This window comes from Muscardinus avellanarius, assembly GCF_963383645.1.
Source record: "Muscardinus avellanarius genome assembly, chromosome: 1".
Lineage (NCBI taxonomy): Eukaryota > Metazoa > Chordata > Mammalia > Rodentia > Gliridae > Muscardinus > Muscardinus avellanarius.
The window spans coordinates 107624293-107630729 of NC_137786.1; the positions used below are offsets into that span (position 1 = coordinate 107624293).

The following is a 6437-nucleotide window of genomic DNA, read 5'->3' on the forward strand; positions in this document are numbered from 1 at the left end:
CATGTCTAAACATCCATTATCTAAGCCTCCAGAGCCAAGGCTTGGGCAGGGGCACTGCTTTTCCCTCTGCTATCAGTAAAAGGAGTTCTGTCAGGGCCATGAGCAACAACTACTTGCAAGGTGTGCAGCCATCGTTGCATTGGTCATTTCCCAAGCTACTTTGTTTTTCCCAGGCTCTCAGCATAGAAGCCCAACTTTGGCTCTTTTTCATTCTCTTTCATTTTATTCTTCAAAACAACCCAATAAACCAAATAAAGGAGATCCTCTTTTCTTCCTCTTGTTATTGAAGAAGTGGAGTCTATGGTATCCCAAATGTCTTGCCCAGAGTTACTTAACTAACTGCTTATCAGCTCAGAATCTTAGTTTCCTCACTGCTAAGTTGGAGATAATACTGCCCAAACCTTAGAGTGGTTGAGAACACATGTAGAAAGTTCAGAACACAAAAGCATTTAATAAACTGATCTTGCTCTCATTGTTAAGTAATATAATCTGCATGACCCTGTGCAGTTTACATCATTTCCTTAAACACCAATTATACAATGCAAATATCATCACCCAACTTGCCAGGGCTATTTTGAGGACTGAACAGAATATTAGCTCTATATAGAATAGTTGCAATGACTGGCTCACATGCAAAACTCAATAAATAATAACTTCCTTTAAAAAGAATGCTGTTGGCATATGCCTATCCATATAACTATGAACTTGATCTGTCATGTATGAAAAGCAACATCCTTCCTCTCCTTGCCCTTCCTTTGCCCTACTTTCTCCTAGACTCCTGAGGAGAATATGGAATATAAAGTGGGAATTTTTCTTCCCCCTTGACATTGTTTTTAATAGGACTAGACAGCTCTACAACAGGCCTCAACTTTTTCTCATCGTCCAAGTCACAGAGGGCTCTTCCCCGTGGCCTGCAACAAGATGCCCCAGAAGAGGCTAGATCCTGTTCACAACCCCTGCCCATGTGATTCTTGGTTCTGACCACATGCTCGATCACTTTCCAGCACAGCATTTGATGTCTAAGAGAGGAAGCAAGAATCCCTCTAACCCCTGGCTAAAAATAATTTCAGAAAGCTGAAAGCAAAGCAAAGGTGATGCCAGCTATCTCCCAGAACGGTTGATAACCCAGCAGTCTCCTGCAAGCCAATTTCACGCATTTTTCTTCTATCTTTTTGCTCCATATGCATACTTTTTTCTATGCATGCTGGAAAACCCTCACAAATTAAATGAGGAAAACTCTAGAGTCCTGTCATCTGATCTTTAGCGTGAGGTGGTAACTGCCTTTTGCAAAATCTCCTCCCTGAATCAGCAGAGCTGATTAGAAGACCTATTCCTTCATGCTCAGCCTTCAGCTACTCAAATTTAGAATTTAACCACTCCACACGAAATATACCAGATCAGTCAAGAGCCAAGATGGTTCACAGACACCTGGAAGCAGGGCAAAGTTAGCTCATTTGTGTTAATAGTACAAGATGCAGGCAGGAGCTGGAAGCTCAAAGATTTTTTTTTTACCACATGCTTCCTTGATTCAGAGGGGCAATGGCCTCATCCTCTACCTGCTATCCTGGAAACCAGTTTGTAGAGGTCATCACTGACTGTAGAGACATGGGCCTGTCTTTATGGGAACACAGGCAGCTGTTTCTGTCTGCTATTGGTGATGTGATTACCTTTATGAAATGCACATGCACAGATCTAGCTGAAACCTGAAAAGGCCAAAAGCTCAAATGTTTTAATAAAGAACTACTACCCTCGTATAGTTGTTAATTATCAAGCACTCATTTCTTAAACCTCGTGTCATATCAGCCCAAACATTATATCATAAGTTATCCTCATTTTACAGATGGAAAAACCAAAGAATAAAAAGATTTATTAAACACCTGTTCAAGATCATCAATCTATCTGATCGGTTAGAAAAGTGTCTTTAGGACCCTGGCGTGGTGGCACACACTTGTAATCCCAGCATCTCTCTGGGAGGCTGAGACAGGAGGATCAAGGTTCAACGACAGCCTAAGCTACTTAGTGAAGCCCTTTGCAACTCAGTGAAACCCTGTTTCAAATGAAAAAATAAAAAATAGGACTGGGTGTAGCTCGGAGGTAGAATGCCCTAGGTTCCATTTCCCATACTGCAAAAAAAAAAAAAAAGGAAAAAGAAAACACAAGTGTCTGTATGGAAGAGAAAAAATCAAAAGACAATGGCTTTCACAAGTGGAAATTATACTTATATAATGGTACGATGGGAGATACAACTATGGCTGTGGGTTTGGTGGTTCAGTGATATCACCAGCATCTCTGTGGATTCCAGTGGGCTTTCCCTCAGGGTTACAGAATGACTGCCTGAGCTGCAGGCATAAAACCTGCATTCAAGGTAACTGAGATATCAAGGGACAGTGCATAATATTAGGAAAATGGTATCCTCCAAGAACTCCCAAAGATGCCGCAGTAACATCTCAACTGTCAGAAATAAGTCACACAGCTATCCTCTAGCTGCAAGGGAAACTGAAAAATAAGTATTTTACCTTTTATAGAGTTGTCAGAGGAGGCAGACAGGAGTGAGATCAGGCTAATTTGACAATGCTGGTAAAATTGGTGGGCAGCAGATGGTCTCAAGTCTCTTTAGTAATAATCATCAGGCAGATCTGACTGTATGTGAGAGAGGAGGGAGAAGGGGAAGTAAAAAGTGAATCCCAGGTTTCTAACTTGGTACCCTTACTAAGATCAAGCCATAAAAGAGGGGTCAGTTTTGGGAATGGAGGTCATGAGTACCTATGAAGTCTCTTTGAGACATCTAGATAACGATGTTATTGGTTAAATACAAAGCTTGGAAGTCAGAAAAGCTGTCTAGGGCTCTTTTTCGTGGCGCCGGGTAGGCGATCAGCTGTGCCAAGATGAAGCTGAATATCTCCTTCCCAGCCACTGGCTGCCAGAAACTCATTGAAGTGGATAATGAACGCAAACTTCGTACATTTTTTTTTCTTTTTTCTTTTTTTTTTTTTTTTTTTTTTTTTTTTGCGGGTCTGGGGATGGAACCCAGGGGCATTTGACCTCCAAGCTACACCCCCTACCCTAGTTTTTATTCTTTATTTTGAAACTGGGTCTCACTGAGTTGCAGAGGGCCTCACTGAGTAGCTGAGACTGACCGCAAACCGCGATCCTCCAGGTGTCAGCCTCCCGAATGCTGGGATTACAAGCGTGTGCCACCACGCCCGGCTCGTACATTTTAAGAGAAGCGTATGGCCACAGAAGTTGCCGCTGATGCTCTGGGTGAAGAATGGAAGGATTATGTGATCCGAATCAGTGGTGGGAATGACAAACAAGGTTTCCCCATGAAGCAGGGTGTCTTGACCCACGGCTGTGTTCGCCTACTACTGAGTAAGGGGCATTCCTGTTATAGACCAAGGAGAACTGGAGAGAGAAAGTGCAAATCTGTTCAGGGTTGCATTGTGGATGCCAATCTGAGTGTTCTCAACTTGGTTATTGTAAAAAAAAAAAAGGAGAGAAGGATATTCCTGGACTGATGGATACCACTGTGCCTCATTGCCTGGGGCCCAAAAGAGCCAGCAGAATTCAAAAACTTTTCAATCTCTCCAAAGAAGACGGTGTCCGCCAATATGTTGTCAGAAAGCCCTTAAATAAGGAAAGTAAGAAACCCAGGACCAAAGCACCTAAGATTCAGTGTCTTGTTACTCCACGTGTCCTGCAACACAAACGCCGGCGTATTGCTCTGAAGAAACAGCATAGTAAGAAAAACAAGGAAGAGGCTGCAGAATATGCTAAACTTTTGGCCAAGAGAATGAAGGAAGCCAAAGAAAACCTCCAGGAACAGATTGCCAAGAGACGCAGGCTGTCCTCTCTGAGAGCTTCTACTTTTAAGTCTGAGTCCAATCAAAAATAAGAATTTTTAAGTGTAACAAATAAAGTAAGATCAGACCTTAAAAAAAAGAAGAGCTGTCTAGGCTGGAGATTAGGAGATATGAGATATATGGTGATCAATCATTTACATAAAATTGGATCCTTCCTTTACTGATACCTCTGCTCTCTTGATTCTCAGTAGCTGTGTTTACCAAGCAGTTATATTTTTATTCCCCAGGAGATATTTGGCAATGTCTGGAGATATTTCTGGGATTACAACTCAGGGGAGCGACATGTTTGGGGCTTCTAGTGTGCAAAGGACAAGGATTCTTTTAAACTTTCTACAATGCACAGAACAAGCCTCTCTCTCTCTCTCTCTCTCTCTCTCTCTCTCTCTCTCTCTCTCTCTCTCTCACACACACACACACACACACACACACACACACACACACAGTATCCAGTCCAAATTATCAATCATGCTGAAGTCAAGAAACTATTCTTTGGTAAACCCAATTGTAACTAACATTTCTCTGACCCACATATCCCCAAAACCTTCATTTCTGTGGATCCCGTGGCTTTTCCATGACTCAGACATTAGTGCCATCTCCATCTTACCATCACAGCTGTCTACAATTTTTTTTTTTTTTTTAGAACCAGACCTCAGCACCAAGACTTCCCTGTGAGTGGTACATGGAGACAAGTATCATTGTTAACAAATGATGTTTAAAGCCATCCCGAGAATCAGGAGCCTGACTTGGCTTATCATTTGTAAAAATCTTCTAAACTAAAATCTTAGAAAATGTTCTGTGTATAAATGAATTCAATCACTATTCATGAGGGACTAAATTTAGGAGGCATCTTAAATATACCAAAGGTGAACCTTAGGGCAAGTAAAATAAAAATGCTACTTTAGAGATCCTATGTTATTCCAAGAAATAACCTGGGTTAAAACCATAAATAAATTGCCAAGAATGCATTTGTAGCAGAAAATCCAGGTATATTTAAGCCACATTTCTAAGCATTTGATGTTGGTGTAAACAGCACATATGCTATCTTCCACTTCTTTAATTTCCTCTAGTGGTCATTTTCTTATCCTTTTTGATAACCCACGGCTTTGCCTATAAAAGCCATACAGATGCTTCCAATAAAACTCTATTTGCCATAATAATTTCAGAGATACACTGTCAGGATAAACCAATTGAGTAAAAGTTCTTTTTTAGCATGAATCTAATATGGCTATATGTGATTCTTAATGACATACTAAAAAGCTCAACTACATATCCGAATTCATAGGCTGTGACGTGGAGACCAGCAGACCATTAAAAATTACTTGAAAGTACTGAACCATTTCAAGAATATTTTATTTTGTATTTCAAAAATTAAATAAAAATGAGAGGTGCTGGGTTGGCCTCTGCCCTAAAGAATTAATCTAAAATTACAATTGAAATGTCTTAAATAAAATTATTATAAAATTAATTAAGATATGTATTAAGCTTTCAAATTATACTTAGGCTTCTTATAATTTAAATACTGAGGTACCCTCCTGTAGCGATAATGTGGGTAAGCAAGTAGCAAGGATTCTAATCAATTTGACCATGTAAAAAGAACGTGTAAAATCTCACCTGCACGAAGCCATCTACAGTCAGACACCACTTAACAACTTTTCCATCATGATGGACTGCACAGATGATGGCATATGCCATATAGTCTAGCTGTATAGTAGACCCTGTGGTGTTCACACAGTGAAAAAAATGCCTAAGGATGTATTTCTCAGAACATGTCCCTATGTTTTGTTAGGTGACACACTACTATATTTAAGTGAGCTCTTTTTTCTTTTTTCTTTTTTCTTTTTTCTTTTTTTGGTGGTACTGGGGTTCCTGGAAGCCCTTCTACCTTCAGGCTACACTCTCAGAACTATTTTTACATTTTTTTTTTTTAATTTGGAAACAGGGTCTCCTAAGCCAGCGCGCGCAGCTGGCTTCAAACCTGCGTGATCCTCCTGTCTCTGCCTCCCAAGCGCGGGGATTATAAGCGTGCGCCACCACGCCCGGCATGAGCTCTTTTTTCTTTGAGGGATAAAAAAAATCTCAAAAGTAAAAAATCTTCCCCAAACAAAAGCTATGTTACATGGTTGTATTTTGCACTCTTTTTCCTTGTCCCTGGCATACAGGCTAAGAACCCCAGTATACGACAGAGCCCGAGGGGGCATTTGTAGCATAGCCTGCCCAGCAAAACGCAAACCATCGAGAGAGAGGCATTTCCTCTGAGGTGTCTGAGTGATTTTAAAAGCATCTGCTCTGATGTCTTCTGAACTAATGGTACATGCAGGGGAAAATGGATTTTTTTCTCTATAAATCAAAACATCTGCAAAAAAATATGACAAGTTTGAACCCTGTGCCTTTGAGGTCACCTCAGTATGCCCTACAGGCTCTCCCTCTTGTACCTCTTTTCCCTTCTCACTTCATACTATAGATACACAAGCCTTCCTCAGTTTCCCCAACATACAGTGCTCCTCCACACCTGTCTACCTGCTGTTCTTCTCCCCTTCTCTTCGTTCATTTGTCTGGTTTTCCAAGCACTCAGATTTT

At 40.8% G+C, this 6437-nt stretch overlaps 1 pseudogene across 1 annotated transcript; it reads left to right on the forward strand.

Annotated features, from left to right (window-relative positions):
• Positions 1-2885: 2885 nt before the first annotated feature.
• LOC308279623 (small ribosomal subunit protein eS6-like) lies at positions 2886-3892 on the forward strand (annotated as a pseudogene). Its single transcript has 2 exons — positions 2886-2970; positions 3223-3892. The product of its transcript is annotated as a small ribosomal subunit protein eS6-like (transcript).
• Positions 3893-6437: the final 2545 nt, after the last annotated feature.